This window comes from Cololabis saira, chromosome 5 (assembly GCF_033807715.1).
Source record: "Cololabis saira isolate AMF1-May2022 chromosome 5, fColSai1.1, whole genome shotgun sequence".
In the NCBI taxonomy this organism is placed as follows: domain Eukaryota; kingdom Metazoa; phylum Chordata; class Actinopteri; order Beloniformes; family Belonidae; genus Cololabis; species Cololabis saira.
In genome coordinates this window covers 2698506-2715494 of record NC_084591.1, presented here as the reverse complement: position 1 = coordinate 2715494, position 16989 = coordinate 2698506, and the positions used below count along the sequence as shown (strand labels likewise).

Genomic DNA, 16989 nt, shown 5'->3' with positions numbered 1-16989 from the left:
AACACTCTTAAAAAACCCTGTTGCCAGAGTATCAAGGCAGCAAGTGGTGGAATTCAGGTGGTGTATGATGTCAGCCAGGTTCCTATGAGTAATTAGAGAGAATTGTGTCCAGGTTTCTCTCATTGGACACAGAGGTGGAATATATCCTGTGTCTACCATTGAAACACTGACTGACTGTCTGATTTTCTCAACTTTGTCACAGAAATTAGTGTACTCTGCAATGCAGTCAGTCATCGAATTGATGTTGTTTCCATGGAGATGGTCCCAATCTAACACAGTCTCACAGTCACACTCACATGTCAACAGCCCTACTTGAGTTTCTAAATGTTGATGATGATCTGACATGGGTATTTGGTTTTTTAATTTAGAAAAACATTTTATGTGTTGCTAGTTATGAGTTTTGTGGCTCGTTGGTCTAGTAGTATGATTCTCGCTTAGGGTGCGAGAGGTCCCGGGTTCAATTCCCGGACGAGCCCCAGTGACTTATCTAAGTTGTAGTTTTCTCCACCAAGTAAAAAAACTCATAGGACTTCAACCAGGCCAGAAAGTCCCACCAAGTTCGTCAACCGGTCTATCAAGGTATTATGGTCAACCATCACAAATGCAGCACTGTGAGACCACGATTGAAATGTTGCCACTATCCGTATTGGAGCAGATGTCATTACGGACTTGAACTAGAACTGTCTTAGTGCTGGGATGTGAAAACTTGACTGGAGAACATCAAAACAGTTATTTAATGTTAGGAGTTTGTACACACCTTGAAAAACAGCCTTTTCTATGATTTTACTAAGAAAGGGGAGGTTTTATACAGGCCTTTAGCTGTTCATAAGTGACTCTCTAGACTGGCACAGAGGAACAATACCTGAAAGCTGAGACTTATTCAAAACGTCTGAAAGCTCTGAGGCCATACAATGTGCAACACTCTTAAAAAACCCTGTTGCCAAAGTATCAAGGCAGCAATTGATGGAATTCAGGTGGTGTATGATGTCAGCCCTGGTTCCTATGAGTAATTAGAGACAATTGTGTCCAGGTTTCTCTCATTGGACAAAAAGGTGGAATATATCCTGTGTCTACCATTGAAACACTGACTGACTGTCTGATTTTCTCAACTTTGTCACAGAAATTACTGTACTCTGCAATGCAGTCAGTCATCGAATTGATGTTGTTTCCATGGAGATGGTCCCAATCTAACACAGTCTCACAGTCACACTCACATGTCAACAGCCCTACTTGAGTTTCTAAATGTTGATGATGATGTGACATGGGTCTTTGGTTTTTTAAGTTAGAAAAACATTTTATGTGTTGCTAGTTACGAGTTTTGTGGCTCGTTGGTCTAGTAGTATGATTCTTGCTTTGGGTGCGGGAGGTCCCGGGTTCAATTCCCGGACGAGCCCCAGTGACTTATGTAAGTTGTGGTTTTTTCTCCACCAAGTAGCAAAACTCATAGGACTTCAACCAGGCCAGAAAGTCCCACCTAGTTCTTCAACCGGTCTATCAAGGTATTATTTGTCAACCTTGTCAAATGCAGCACTGTGAGACCACGATTGAAATGTTGCCACTATCCGTATTGGAGCAGATGTCATTACGGACTTGAACTAGAACTGTCTCAGTGCTGGGATGTGGAAACTTGACTGGAGAACATCAAAACACTTATTTAATGTTAGGAGTTTGTACACACGTTGAAAAAGAGCTTTTTCTATGATTTTACTAAGAAAGGGGAGGTTTTATACGGGCCTTTAGTTGTTCCTAAGTGACTCTCTAGACTGGCACAGAGGAACAATACCTGAACGCTGAGACTTATTCAAAGCGTCTGAAAGCTCTGAGGCCATACAATGTGCAACACTCTTAAAAAACCCTGTTGCCAGAGTATCAAGGCAGCAGGTGGTGCAATTCAGGTGGTGTATGATGTCAGCCAGGGGTCCGTTTCACAAAGCAGGTTCAACAAACACCGAGTCTAATCCTGAACTCTTAGTTGATCTACTCTGAGATCGGAAACTCTGAGTTTTCGGTTCCAGAACAGCGGATTTGAGGTAATTTACTCAACTCTAAGTAGTTTCACCGGGAGTTAAGCGCGAGCGTGAGGGAAATAAAAAGCCAGCATCAGTAGATCGCTGATACAAGGATTCACCATGGCAACCGGCGACACAAAAGAGCGACATACATTTTCTTTTTTTTCTTTTTAACTTTATTTATCTTTTCAATTTACAAAATCCCTTTGAGGAAACGTTAGTTTGCATCTGAAGATCCACATACTTCACGCCACTGGAGTTAGAAGCGTTAATACGTGCATATGGCAAGTATGAGAGCATATTTTGAAAAAAAAAATGAAATTTTATTGTCAATTAGATCAGGGCCGTCAATTGGGTACGGCAGCTGCCACACCTCGGCTTCAGGGGAGAATGTAAATGTTTTTTTTAAATACATTTATGGAATTACTATGTATCTATTTGTATTAATGTATTCTATTACTTCATACATATAAAATAACTACAAATGCATATCAGAACAACATGATGGATTTCAGTAGGTATTATCTATCCCAACACTTGTACCCCCCTCATATCTTGAAATGTCCCAGCGTCCCTGACGACAGTGGTCGCTATCAATCTCGTTTTTAGTGCGCTCTGCAGATATAATATATGTCCTGCCATTTTCTTTCTTTTTATTTAAATTGATTTATTTTATTATATTTATGTTACTTATGTAATGACTTATGCACTTCATCCACTTTATGTCTCATACTGTATTTGTTTATTTAATTCCTTGATGCCTGACTGTCCACGGTCAATGTTCTGACTGTAATTGGAACTTTTAAATAAAGTTTTAAATAAAGTTAAAAAAAGTGCGCTCTGCAGTGTTACTAACTTACAAAAATTAAAATGAAGCAGACAACCACGCAATAAAAAAAAAGAAAGAAGGCAAGTGATGGGTCCAGAATATATTAACGAGGCTGTTAGCCACTGATGGATTAATTATGCAAGTTCATCTCAAAGTAAGATATAAATCCTCTTATACATCTTTTTAAGGGAAATATTTGACTTTTTTTTACTCTCCCTCTCCTTTTTGCATTTGGACTTTAACTGTTTGAAGTTAAACTGGGATGTCCCTGTGATATTGTTGCACTGACATAGTGAATAAAATACGTTGCGTCACATACGCCTTTTCTGCTCTCTAACTCTGCCGCTTGCTGTCCGTGGTGCAGAAAACGGATGCGTATTGCGTAAAGACCCATTGGCTGAATTGACGCCACTGAGGGAGGAGACAGAGAGAAATTCCACGTTCGCTGAAATAAACCTGGTCCCGACCAGGTTAGATTCAGAGCGTCTGTTACTACGGTAACTGACCGAGAGCTTAAGTTACCTCTCTTTGTGAAACAGGCTAGAGTTACCTCTCTTTCTCTGGTTTGAGTTACCTCCCTTTGTGAAACGGAAAACTCAGAGTTTCCCTCATTTCAGGGTTAACAGACTCAGAGTTCTCACTAAACCTGCTTTGTGAAACGGGCCCCAGGTTCCTATGAGTAATTAGAGAGAATTGTGTCCAGGTTTCTCTCATTGGACACAGAGGCGAAATATATCCTGTGTCTACCATTGAAACACTGACTGACTGTCTGATTTTCTCAACTTTGTCACAGAAATTAGTGTACTCTGCAATGCAGTCAGTCATCGAATTGATGTTGTTTCCATGGAGATGGTCCCAATCTAACACAGTCTCACAGTCACACTCACATGTCAACAGCCCTACTTGAGTTTCTAAATGTTGATGATGATGTGACATGGGTCTTTGGTTTTTTAAGTTAGAAAAACATTTTATGTGTTGCCAGTTGTGAGTTTTGTGGCTTGTTGGTCTAGTAGTATGATTCTTGCTTACGGTGCGAGAGGTCCTGAGTTCAATTCCCGGACGAGCCCCAGTGACTTATGTAAGTTGTAGTTTTCTCCACCAAGTAGCAAAACTCATAGGACGTCAACCAGGCCAGAAAGTCCAACCGAGTTCTTTAACCAGGCCAGAAAGTCCCACCAAGTTCTTCAACCTGTCTATCAAGGCATTATGGTCAACCATGTCAAATGCAGCACTGTGACACCACGATTGAAATGTTGCCACTATCCGTATTGGAGCAGATGTCATTACGGACTTGAACTAGAACTGTCTTCGTGCTGGGATGTGGAAACTTGACTGGAGAACATCAAAACACTTATGTTAGGAGTTTGTACACACCTTGAAAAACAGCTTTTTCTATTATTTTACTAACAAAGCGGATGTTTTATACAGGCCTTTAGCTGTTCATAAGTGACTCTCTAGAGTGGCACAGAGGAACAATACCTGAAAGCTGAGACTTATTCAAAACGTCTGAAAGCTCTGAGGCCATACAATGTACAACACTCTTAAAAAACCCTGTTGCCAGAGTATCAAGGCAGCAATTGATGGAATTCAGGTGGTGTATGATGTCAGCCAGGTTCCTATGAGTAATTAGAGAGAATTGTGTCCAGGTTTCTCTCATTGAGCAAAAAGGTGGAATATATCCTGTGTCTACCATTGAAACACTGACTGACTGTCTGATTTTCTCAACTTTGTCACAGAAATTAGTGTACTCTGCAATGCAGTCAGTCATCGAATTGATGTTGTTTCCATGGAGATGGTCCCAATCTAACACAGTCTCACAGTCACACTCACATGTCAACAGCCCTACTTGAGTTTCTAAATGTTGATGATGATCTGACATGGGTATTTGGTTTTTTAATTTAGAAAAACATTTTATGTGTTGCTAGTTATGAGTTTTGTGGCTCGTTGGTCTAGTAGTATGATTCTCGCTTAGGGTGCGAGAGGTCCCGGGTTCAATTCCCGGACGAGCCCCAGTGACTTATCTAAGTTGTAGTTTTCTCCACCAAGTAAAAAAACTCATAGGACTTCAACCAGGCCAGAAAGTCCCACCAAGTTCGTCAACCGGTCTATCAAGGTATTATGGTCAACCATCACAAATGCAGCACTGTGAGACCACGATTGAAATGTTGCCACTATCCGTATTGGAGCAGATGTCATTACGGACTTGAACTAGAACTGTCTTAGTGCTGGGATGTGAAAACTTGACTGGAGAACATCAAAACAGTTATTTAATGTTAGGAGTTTGTACACACCTTGAAAAACAGCCTTTTCTATGATTTTACTAAGAAAGGGGAGGTTTTATACAGGCCTTTAGCTGTTCATAAGTGACTCTCTAGACTGGCACAGAGGAACAATACCTGAAAGCTGAGACTTATTCAAAACGTCTGAAAGCTCTGAGGCCATACAATGTGCAACACTCTTAAAAAACCCTGTTGCCAAAGTATCAAGGCAGCAATTGATGGAATTCAGGTGGTGTATGATGTCAGCCCTGGTTCCTATGAGTAATTAGAGACAATTGTGTCCAGGTTTCTCTCATTGGACAAAAAGGTGGAATATATCCTGTGTCTACCATTGAAACACTGACTGACTGTCTGATTTTCTCAACTTTGTCACAGAAATTACTGTACTCTGCAATGCAGTCAGTCATCGAATTGATGTTGTTTCCATGGAGATGGTCCCAATCTAACACAGTCTCACAGTCACACTCACATGTCAACAGCCCTACTTGAGTTTCTAAATGTTGATGATGATGTGACATGGGTCTTTTGATTTTTAATTTAGAAAAACATTTTATGTGTTGCTAGTTATGAGTTTTGTGGCTCGTTGGTCTAGTAGTATGATTCTTGCTTTGGGTGCGGGAGGTCCCGGGTTCAATTCCCGGACGAGCCCCAGTGACTTATGTAAGTTGTGGTTTTTTCTCCACCAAGTAGCAAAACTCATAGGACTTCAACCAGGCCAGAAAGTCCCACCTAGTTCTTCAACCGGTCTATCAAGGTATTATTTGTCAACCTTGTCAAATGCAGCACTGTGACACCACGATTGAAATGTTGCCACTATCCGTATTGGAGCAGATGTCATTACGGACTTGAACTAGAACTGTCTCAGTGCTGGGATGTGGAAACTTGACTGGAGAACATCAAAACACTTATTTAATGTTAGGAGTTTGTACACACGTTGAAAAAGAGCTTTTTCTATGATTTTACTAAGAAAGGGGAGGTTTTATACGGGCCTTTAGTTGTTCCTAAGTGACTCTCTAGACTGGCACAGAGGAACAATACCTGAACGCTGAGACTTATTCAAAGCGTCTGAAAGCTCTGAGGCCATACAATGTGCAACACTCTTAAAAAACCCTGTTGCCAGAGTATCAAGGCAGCAGGTGGTGCAATTCAGGTGGTGTATGATGTCAGCCAGGGGTCCGTTTCACAAAGCAGGTTCAACAAACACCGAGTCTAATCCTGAACTCTTAGTTGATCTACTCTGAGATCGGAAACTCTGAGTTTTCGGTTCCAGAACAGCGGATTTGAGGTAATTTACTCAACTCTAAGTAGTTTCACCGGGAGTTAAGCGCGAGCGTGAGGGAAATAAAAAGCCAGCATCAGTAGATCGCTGATACAAGGATTCACCATGGCAACCGGCGACACAAAAGAGCGACATACATTTTCTTTTTTTTCTTTTTAACTTTATTTATCTTTTCAATTTACAAAATCCCTTTGAGGAAACGTTAGTTTGCATCTGAAGATCCACATACTTCACGCCACAGGAGTTAGAAGCGTTAATACGTGCATATGGCAAGGATGAGAGCATATTTTGAAAAAAAAAATGAAATTTTATTGTCAATTAGATCAGGGCCGTCAATTGGGTACGGCAGCTGCCACACCTCGGCTTCAGGGGAGAATGTAAATGTTTTTTTTTAAATACATTTATGGAATTACTATGTATCTATTTGTATTAATGTATTCTATTACTTCATACATATAAAATAACTACAAATGCATATCAGAACAACATGATGGATTTCAGTAGGTATTATCTATCCCAACACTTGTACCCCCCTCATATCTTGAAATGTCCCAGCGTCCCTGACGACAGTGGTCGCTATCAATCTCGTTTTTAGTGCGCTCTGCAGATATAATATATGTCCTGCCATTTTCTTTCTTTTTATTTAAATTGATTTATTTTATTATATTTATGTTACTTATGTAATGACTTATGCACTTCATCCACTTTATGTCTCATACTGTATTTGTTTATTTAATTCCTTGATGCCTGACTGTCCACGGTCAATGTTCTGACTGTAATTGGAACTTTTAAATAAAGTTTTAAATAAAGTTAAAAAAAGTGCGCTCTGCAGTGTTACTAACTTACAAAAATTAAAATGAAGCAGACAACCACGCAATAAAAAAAAAGAAAGAAGGCAAGTGATGGGTCCAGAATATATTAACGAGGCTGTTAGCCACTGATGGATTAATTATGCAAGTTCATCTCAAAGTAAGATATAAATCGAAAGTTACGCCTGTAACTACGGTTCTATGAGTCCCGGATGACCGCCAGGCGGTGCTGTAAGCACTGGATATCTTCCCTCGCGCATGCGCATGTCGAGTACAATACCAACAATGTCACGTCACCCGTGACCCCTGCATGACCCCCGGAAGGGTATATCTTCCGGCGTCAGCATGGGATCGGCTCCTAGAATCTTCTCGCGAGCACGAGGATTCGGAGTGACCGGCAGGCCTGGCGGTCATCCGGGACTCATAGAACCGTAGTTACAGGCGTAACTTTCGTTCTATTTCGTCCCTACTGACCGCCAGGCGGTGCTGTAAGCACTGGATGACGAATACCAACAATGTCACATAGAATCCCGGTCACATACCTCACTGATCAGGGGCAGAAGGACCCGGGAGTAGAACCACGCCCAATGGTTGGGGAGTGGCGACATTGATCCGGTAAAACCTGGAGAACGTGTCTGGCGACGTCCACGAAGTCGCGGTGCAGATGTCCTCCAGAGGCACCCCCTGCAGGGCAGCCAAGAAGCTGCGACGCTTCTGGCCGAGTGGCACCTCACCCCCACTGGTAAGGGGCGGCCACTGGCCCTGTGGGCGCGCTCGACGGTGTCCACCACCCAGTGGGACGGCGCTGTCCAGAAACAGCACGCCCCCTGTTGGGGCCACCATGGCAGAGAACAAGCTGCTCCGACCGTCGCACAGGCGCGGTAGCATAAGCAGCAAGGGCCCGTACGGGGCACAAAGGGCTCGGCCCACTCTCTGCAGGACCTAGGGCAGGAACGCCACGTTCGGCCACAACATAGCCCCTGAGCTGACTGACAGGGCATGTAACTCATCGACTCGCCGATGTCATGGCGAGGAGAAAAGCTATCTCCATAGAGAGCCACTTCAGGCCCACCCGGGCCAAGGGCCCAAAAGGGTGGAGAAGAGAGGGCACCTAGCACCATGGGCAGGTCCCACACTGCTCGGGGGTTTATATTCACGTATATGTTCTGGTTCTCTGGAAAGCGTCTAGAGACAACATCTGTTGTATTAGACGCTATATAAATAAAATCGAATGGAACCAAAAACTGGGGCCTTTGGGCCCCTCGGGGGGGTGGGGGGGCGTAGCCTCAGAGCCCCCCTGAGAAAGAGAAACCAGCCGGTGGCACCCCACGGTGGCATTCTCAACCAGGGCATGTTGCGATGAAATGACCGCCACATGCACCCTTAAAGTGGACTGAGCACGGCCACCATCCAGGAGGGACCGAAAGGAACCCCAGGATCGTGGCCACGGGGCAAAGAACAGGGTCCTCTGCCCCGTCTGCACACCAGGCAGAGAATCTCCCCCACTCGCACTCATACCAGAGGCGGGTGGGAGGCACATGGGCATTCGAGATGCCAGCCCTGACGGGTTCAGGACAGCTTGATAACAATGGGTCGGGCGCCGCAGCGGCCAGACTCAGAGCCAAAAGCGACGGGGTCGGGGTGCAAAACCCGAATCCCCAGCTGGAAAAGACGGTCCCTCTGAGGGGCGTCATGTTGTGTCGCAGCAGAGCCCCCGCAGCAGTGGAAACTATGTTTCCCCGGTCGGAAGGGGGCCACCAAGAGGAGCCCGTGAGCCCTCTGGAGGACCCTCTGCAAAGGCGGCTTGCGCCGGGAGAGGAAGTCCGTCACCCGGTTCCTGTCTCCAGGCAGGAACATCGCCCGAAGGCCAGGCAGGCGAGGAGCTGTCCACGCTAGGAGGCCCCGGGACACCTGCAGCAGCTGTGCAGAGTCGGGGCCCCCTCTGGTGGCCGATCAAGGAACAGTGGACACACTGTCCGACCGACCCGGCACGTGCCTCCCCCACAGGAGTTGCAAAAAATGTTAGTGTGAAGTGCAGAGCCCAGAGCTCCAGCACGTTGATGTGGCGCGTGCGGACCCGGGAGGACTACTGATGACAGCCTCCCGGCAGGGAGGGGACAGCGCCTAAGGGCACACCCCTCAGCCGGAATGTCCCGCCTTTCCAGGGTGCAAGGGTATAGACACACACCCGCGAAACCCTGACCAGCCTGCGCCCGTGCCTCTTGGCATCCAGGCGAGGCTGTCCAGCCACATTGCAGGGGGCGTAGCGACAGCAGGCCCAAAGGTATAAGAGGGGCAAGGGTTGCCATCACGCACCTGGTGAAAAAAATCCTCGGTGACAGGGAGAGCCCGCACAGGAGCACCCTGAACCGACAACGGTGGCCCCGGTAGGCTAGCCCCCGGAACCACCGGTGACGTGCCGCGACCGGCACGTGAAACAAGCGCCCTGTAGGTTCACAGTTGCAAACCACTTCCTCCTGACCTACGCAGAGCATCTGCTGTGGTCAAGCCTCCGGAAGGGCAGGACCTTCATGTATTCGTCGAGGTCCCTCAAGTCCAAGATGGGACGACGTCCGTCGCCTCTCTTGCTGATGAGAAAGTAGCTCAAGTAGAACCCCCAGGCCGCGGCGGGGGGTCCACCGGCATGATGGCGCTCTTGGCCAGTAGGGCGGGCAACACCTGAGCCCAAGCCGGAATGTTTGCCGGGTCTCTGACGATGGTCATCTCAACCCGGCCGGAGATAGGAGGCCGGTGTCGGAACTGCAATACGTACCCCTGGGCTAGGGTGGAACCCACCCGGGCCCCAATGAGCAGGCAGCCCAGTAACCGAGCTGCTGCCGGAAAAGTAGCTGACGACCGGCTCCGTGGCCTTAGCGCCGTCTCCCCCGGGCTCCGGACGTCCCGGGGGGGCGACGGTCGGGATCAACGCCCCGACGCTGGTGGGACGGTCCGCGCACAGGGGGGGCGAAAGTCACCAGCAGGCTGACTCACAGACCGCTGAAAGCCGCGCCGGCCGCCGTGGGCAGGCGGCCGGGGGCGAGGCCCGGGGGCCGTTGAAGGGCCTCCCGGTGTACAGGAGGCGGCCGCACCCCTGTGAAGGTACACCAGCCGCTGCCTGGTCTCATCAGCCAGGGCGGTGCGGTTCAGAGCTTCCAGGGCAGTTGCCCCAAACAGCTCCCCCGGTTCTGCCGGTGCCTGACGAAGAACCCTACGAGCAGTCTCCGTCAGGGGTGACTGCGCCAGTCAGACATGACGGCGCGTGTGCACCAGGGTGGACATCAGCCGCCCCAGTTCCCTCGTTTGGGAGGCAAAAAGCCTGTAGGGATATGTCACACATGTCCTGTGTGGAATCACCCACCTGTGCATCCTGCAGGGAGGTGGAGAGAGCCAGTAGCAGATGAAAAAAGGGTGTTCCCCAGCCGGCCGATGCGTGCCGCTGTTTCATAAGCCTTACAAATATGCCCATCAGTAACCCTACTCTGGGTAGAGGGGCACTTGGGATCTGGCTTCAGAGCCTCATCAGGAGCCACTATCAGTGCTGCAATGGAGGGCTCGATGGGGGGGGGGGGGCATGTGGTGGAGACCAGCCACAGCAGCGTCCTCCATCGCCGTCAGAGCACGGTCATCAGCCGGCTGTGACATCTCTCCAGCATGAGTGCAGCTCCCTCAAAAAAAAATCCGACGAAGACGGAATGTGAATTCCACCGGAGAAGGATTGCGCCTGTGGAAGGCGCTAGAGGCCACCTCCGCACGCGGTGCATTCGGCTGCAAGTGTGCCAGGGCTGCTCAGGGCCGAGGCACGACATGCAGAGGTCCTGGTCATCCGCAGGGTCCAGGGCGGCCATGCATCCTGGGCATGAACGCTCCATCACAGCGACCGGTGGGAGAGGGAGCGGACACGCCGCCGTCACCACGGATGTGCTGGCAGGAGAGAGGAGCGGACACGCTGCCGTTCACACTAATGTGTCGGTGGGAGCGGTCACGCTGCCGTCACCACGGATGTGCCGGTGGGAGAGGGGAGCGGACGCGCTGTAGTCACCACGTAGGTGTCGGTGGGAGAGGGGAGCGGAAACGCTGCCGTCACCACAGCGAGCACGCTGCCGTCACCACCAATATGAAGGCGGGAGAGGGGAGGGCCACGCTACCGTCAGCACGGATGTGTCAGTGGGAGAGGGGAGCGGAAACGCTGCCGTCACCACAGCGAGCACGCTGCCGTCACCACCAATATGCAGGTGGGAGAGGGGAGCAGCCACGCTCCCGTCAATACGGGTGTGTCAGTGGGAGAGGGGAGCGGAAACGCTGCCGTCACCACAGCGAGCACGCTGCCGTCACCACCGATATGCAGGTGGGAGAGGGGAGCAGCCACGCTACCGTCAATACGGGTGTGTCAGTGGGAGAGGGGAGCGGAAACGCTGCCGTCACCACAGCGAGCACGCTGCCGTCACCACCGATATGCAGGTGGGAGAGGGGAGCAGCCACGCTACCGTCAATACGGGTGTGTCAGTGGGAGAGGGGAGCGGAAATGCTGCCGTCACCACAGCGAGCACGCTGCCGTCACCGCCAATATGCAGGCGGGAGAGGGGAGGGCCACGCTGCCGTCACCACGGCTATGAGAAAAGGCAAAAATAGGCGTCTTTACTCAAAAAGAAGAGAACAATCCTCTTTCGTTTCTTTCCTTTTTTTTTTTTTTTTTTTCAAAAAAAGAAAAAAATAATCAGCAAGAAAAAAAACAATGTCACATCAATAAAGTGGGAGAGGGAGCGAAACGCTGCCGTCACCACAAATGAGCCGGTGGGAGAGGGGCGTGGCCTTCACCACGGCTGTAAGAAAGACCAAAAGAGGTGTCTGTGTTGTTTTTTTCAAAAGAAAAAAATAATCTACAAGAAAAAAATAATGTCACATTAATAAAGTGGGAGAGGGAGCGAAACGCTGCCGTCACCACAAATGAGCCGGTGGGAGAGGGGCGTGGCCTTCACCACGGCTGTAAGAAAGACCAAAAAAGGTGTTTGTATTGTTTTTTCAAAAGAAGAAACTAATCAGCAAAGAAAAAACAATGTCACATTAATAAAGTGGGAGAGGGAGCGAAACGCTGCCGTCACCACAAATGAGCCGGTGGGAGAGGGGCGTGGCCTTCACCACGGCTGTAAGAAAGACCAAAAAAGGTGTTTGTATTGTTTTTTCAAAAGAAAAAAATAATCCTTTTCTGTCTTCTTTTTTTCCTTTTTTTTTTCTCAAAAGAAAAAAATAATCTGCAAGGAAAAAATAATGTTGTCACATTAATAAGTGGGGAGAGAAAGCGAAACGCTGTCTCCCTGCGCAGATTGTGATCAGGTGTCAGGCGCAGCTTGACAGCTTACCTTCTGTCAGCTGGGCAGGGGGGCGGGGCGGGGAGACGCCGCCGCAACCCGACACCATCAATACCGCGCCGGCCACAGCTCCTTGGAGGACGAAAAAAATCGTTACTCCTACCTGAATGGCACGAAGCTGCACAGGGCCGGCGGGTTTCTTAGGGAGGAAAGAAGAAGCTTCAAAAAGCTCCTATTTCCGTCCTGTACTTCAGACGCGCGATGCGAGAAGAAATAAGGAGCCGATCCCATGCTGACGCCGGAAGATATACCCTTCCGGGGGTCATGCAGGGGTCACGGGTGACGTGACATTGTTGGTATTGTACTCGACATGCGCATGCGCGAGGGAAGATATCCAGTGCTTACAGCACCGCCTGGCGGTCAGTAGGGACGAAATAGAACCTCTTATACATCTGTTTAAGGGAAATATTTGACTTTTTTTTACTCTCCCTCTCCTTTTTGCATTTGGACTTTAACTGTTTGAAGTTAAACTGGGATGTCCCTGTGATATTGTTGCACTGACATAGTGAATAAAATACGTTGCGTCACATACGCCTTTTCTGCTCTCTAACTCTGCCGCTTGCTGTCCGTGGTGCAGAAAACGGATGCGTATTGCGTAAAGACCCATTGGCTGAATTGACGCCACTGAGGGAGGAGACAGAGAGAAACTCCACGTTCGCTGAAATAAACCTGGTCCCGACCAGGTTAGATTCAGAGCGTCTGTTACTACGGTAACTGACCGAGAGCTTAAGTTACCTCTCTTTGTGAAACAGGCTAGAGTTACCTCTCTTTCTCTGGTTTGAGTTACCTCCCTTTGTGAAACGGAAAACTCAGAGTTTCCCTCATTTCAGGGTTAACAGACTCAGAGTTCTCACTAAACCTGCTTTGTGAAACGGGCCCCAGGTTCCTATGAGTAATTAGAGAGAATTGTGTCCAGGTTTCTCTCATTGGACACAGAGGCGAAATATATCCTGTGTCTACCATTGAAACACTGACTGACTGTCTGATTTTCTCAACTTTGTCACAGAAATTAGTGTACTCTGCAATGCAGTCAGTCATCGAATTGATGTTGTTTCCATGGAGATGGTCCCAATCTAACACAGTCTCACAGTCACACTCACATGTCAACAGCCCTACTTGAGTTTCTAAATGTTGATGATGATGTGACATGGGTCTTTGGTTTTTTAAGTTAGAAAAACATTTTATGTGTTGCCAGTTGTGAGTTTTGTGGCTTGTTGGTCTAGTAGTATGATTCTTGCTTACGGTGCGAGAGGTCCTGAGTTCAATTCCCGGACGAGCCCCAGTGACTTATGTAAGTTGTAGTTTTCTCCACCAAGTAGCAAAACTCATAGGACGTCAACCAGGCCAGAAAGTCCAACCGAGTTCTTTAACCAGGCCAGAAAGTCCCACCAAGTTCTTCAACCTGTCTATCAAGGCATTATGGTCAACCATGTCAAATGCAGCACTGTGACACCACGATTGAAATGTTGCCACTATCCGTATTGGAGCAGATGTCATTACGGACTTGAACTAGAACTGTCTTCGTGCTGGGATGTGGAAACTTGACTGGAGAACATCAAAACACTTATGTTAGGAGTTTGTACACACCTTGAAAAACAGCTTTTTCTATTATTTTACTAACAAAGCGGATGTTTTATACAGGCCTTTAGCTGTTCATAAGTGACTCTCTAGAGTAGCACAGAGGAACAATACCTGAAAGCTGAGACTTATTCAAAACGTCTGAAAGCTCTGAGGCCATACAATGTACAACACTCTTAAAAAACCCTGTTGCCAGAGTATCAAGGCAGCAATTGATGGAATTCAGGTGGTGTATGATGTCAGCCAGGTTCCTATGAGTAATTAGAGAGAATTGTGTCCAGGTTTCTCTCATTGAGCAAAAAGGTGGAATATATCCTGTGTCTACCATTGAAACACTGACTGACTGTCTGATTTTCTCAACTTTGTCACAGAAATTAGTGTACTCTGCAATGCAGTCAGTCATCGAATTGATGTTGTTTCCATGGAGATGGTCCCAATCTAACACAGTCTCACAGTCACACTCACATGTCAACAGCCCTACTTGAGTTTCTAAATGTTGATGATGATCTGACATGGGTATTTGGTTTTTTAATTTAGAAAAACATTTTATGTGTTGCTAGTTATGAGTTTTGTGGCTCGTTGGTCTAGTAGTATGATTCTCGCTTAGGGTGCGAGAGGTCCCGGGTTCAATTCCCGGACGAGCCCCAGTGACTTATCTAAGTTGTAGTTTTCTCCACCAAGTAAAAAAACTCATAGGACTTCAACCAGGCCAGAAAGTCCCACCAAGTTCGTCAACCGGTCTATCAAGGTATTATGGTCAACCATCACAAATGCAGCACTGTGAGACCACGATTGAAATGTTGCCACTATCCGTATTGGAGCAGATGTCATTACGGACTTGAACTAGAACTGTCTTAGTCAGGGATCACCAATCCTGGTCCTCGAGGGCCGGTGTCCTGCATGTTTTAGATGTTTCCCTGCTTTAACACACCTGATTCTAATTAATCATCGTCATCAGCTTGTCATCCAGGGCTGCACAATTCTGTTAATGACACAGTCACTTGTATCATGGTGCAATGAAGCAGGGAAACATCTAAAACCTGCAGGGACACCGGCCCTCGAGGACCAGGATTGGTGACCCCTGGTCTTAGTGCTGGGATGTGAAAACTTGACTGGAGAACATCAAAACAGTTATTTAATGTTAGGAGTTTGTACACACCTTGAAAAACAGCCTTTTCTATGATTTTACTAAGAAAGCGGATGTTTTATACGGGCCTTTAGCTGTTCATAAGTGACTCTCTAGACTGGCACAGAGGAACAATACCTGAAAGCTGAGACTTATTCAAAACGTCTGAAAGCTCTGAGGCCATACAATGTGCAACACTCTTAAAAAACCCTGTTGCCAAAGTATCAAGGCAGCAATTGATGGAATTCAGGTGGTGTATGATGTCAGCCAGGTTCCTATGAGTAATTAGAGAGAATTGTGTCCAGGTTTCTCTCATTGAGCAAAAAGGTGGAATATATCCTGTGTCTACCATTGAAACACTGACTGACTGTCTGATTTTCTCAACTTTGTCGCAGAAATTAGTGTACTCTGCAATGCAGTCAGTCATCGAATTGATGTTGTTTCCATGGAGATGGTCCCAATCTAACACAGTCTCACAGTCACACTCACATGTCAACAGCCCTACTTGAGTTTCTAAATGTTGATGATGATCTGACATGGGTATTTGGTTTTTTAATTTAGAAAAACATTTTATGTGTTGCTAGTTATGAGTTTTGTGGCTCGTTGGTCTAGTAGTATGATTCTCGCTTAGGGTGCGAGAGGTCCCGGGTTCAATTCCCGGACGAGCCCCAGTGACTTATCTAAGTTGTAGTTTTCTCCACCAAGTAAAAAAACTCATAGGACTTCAACCAGGCCAGAAAGTCCCACCAAGTTCGTCAACCGGTCTATCAAGGTATTATGGTCAACCATCACAAATGCAGCACTGTGAGACCACGATTGAAATGTTGCCACTATCCGTATTGGAGCAGATGTCATTACGGACTTGAACTAGAACTGTCTTAGTGCTGGGATGTGGAAACTTGACTGGAGAACATCAAAACAGTTATTTAATGTTAGGAGTTTGTACACACCTTGAAAAACAGCCTTTTCTATGATTTTACTAAGAAAGGGGAGGTTTTATACGGGCCTTTAGCTGTTCATAAGTGACTCTCTAGACTGGCACAGAGGAACAATACCTGAAAGCTGAGACTTATTCAAAACGTCTGAAAGCTCTGAGGCCATACAATGTGCAACACTCTTAAAAAACCCTGTTGCCAGAGTATGAAGGCAGCAAGTGGTGGAATTCAGGTGGTGTATGATGTCAGCCAGGTTCCTATGAGTAATTAGAGAGAATTGTGTCCAGGTTTCTCTCATTGAGCAAAAAGGTGGAATATATCCTGTGTCTACCATTGAAACACTGACTGACTGTCTGATTTTCTCAACTTTGTCGCAGAAATTAGTGTACTCTGCAATGCAGTCAGTCATCGAATTGATGTTGTTTCCATGGAGATGGTCCCAATCTAACACAGTCTCACAGTCACACTCACATGTCAACAGCCCTACTTGAGTTTCTACATGTTGATGATGTTGTGACATGGGTATTTGGTTTTTTAATTTAGAAAAACATTTTATGTGTTGCTAGTTATGAGTTTTGTGGCTCGTTGGTCTGTGTCTACCATTGAAACACTGACTGACTGTCTGATTTTCTCAACTTTGTCGCATAAAGTAGTGTACTCTGCAATGAAGTCAGTCATCGAATTGATGTTGTTTCCATGGAGATGGTCCCAATCTAACACAGTCTCACAGTCACACTCACATGTCAACAGCCCTACTTGAGTTTCTAAATGTTGATGAT

At 46.9% G+C, this 16989-nt stretch overlaps 1 protein-coding gene and 6 non-coding genes across 7 annotated transcripts in view; 6 read left to right on the top strand and 1 right to left on the bottom strand.

Annotated features, from left to right (window-relative positions):
* LOC133444527 (leucine-rich repeat-containing protein 3-like) overlaps nt 1-16989 on the bottom strand; it is an 89393-nt gene that overhangs the window by 28452 nt on the left and 43952 nt on the right. The window lies entirely within an intron of this gene.
* trnap-agg (transfer RNA proline (anticodon AGG)) lies at nt 405-476 on the top strand. The gene has a single exon. It is a non-coding gene; the product is annotated as a tRNA-Pro (tRNA).
* Nucleotides 1323-1394, top strand: trnap-ugg (transfer RNA proline (anticodon UGG)). Its single transcript has one exon. It is a non-coding gene; the product is annotated as a tRNA-Pro (tRNA).
* On the top strand, nt 4777-4848 carry trnap-agg (transfer RNA proline (anticodon AGG)). The gene has a single exon. It is a non-coding gene; the product is annotated as a tRNA-Pro (tRNA).
* Nucleotides 5695-5766, top strand: trnap-ugg (transfer RNA proline (anticodon UGG)). Its single transcript has one exon. It is a non-coding gene; the product is annotated as a tRNA-Pro (tRNA).
* On the top strand, nt 14723-14794 carry trnap-agg (transfer RNA proline (anticodon AGG)). The gene has a single exon. It is a non-coding gene; the product is annotated as a tRNA-Pro (tRNA).
* On the top strand, nt 15873-15944 carry trnap-agg (transfer RNA proline (anticodon AGG)). Its single transcript has one exon. It is a non-coding gene; the product is annotated as a tRNA-Pro (tRNA).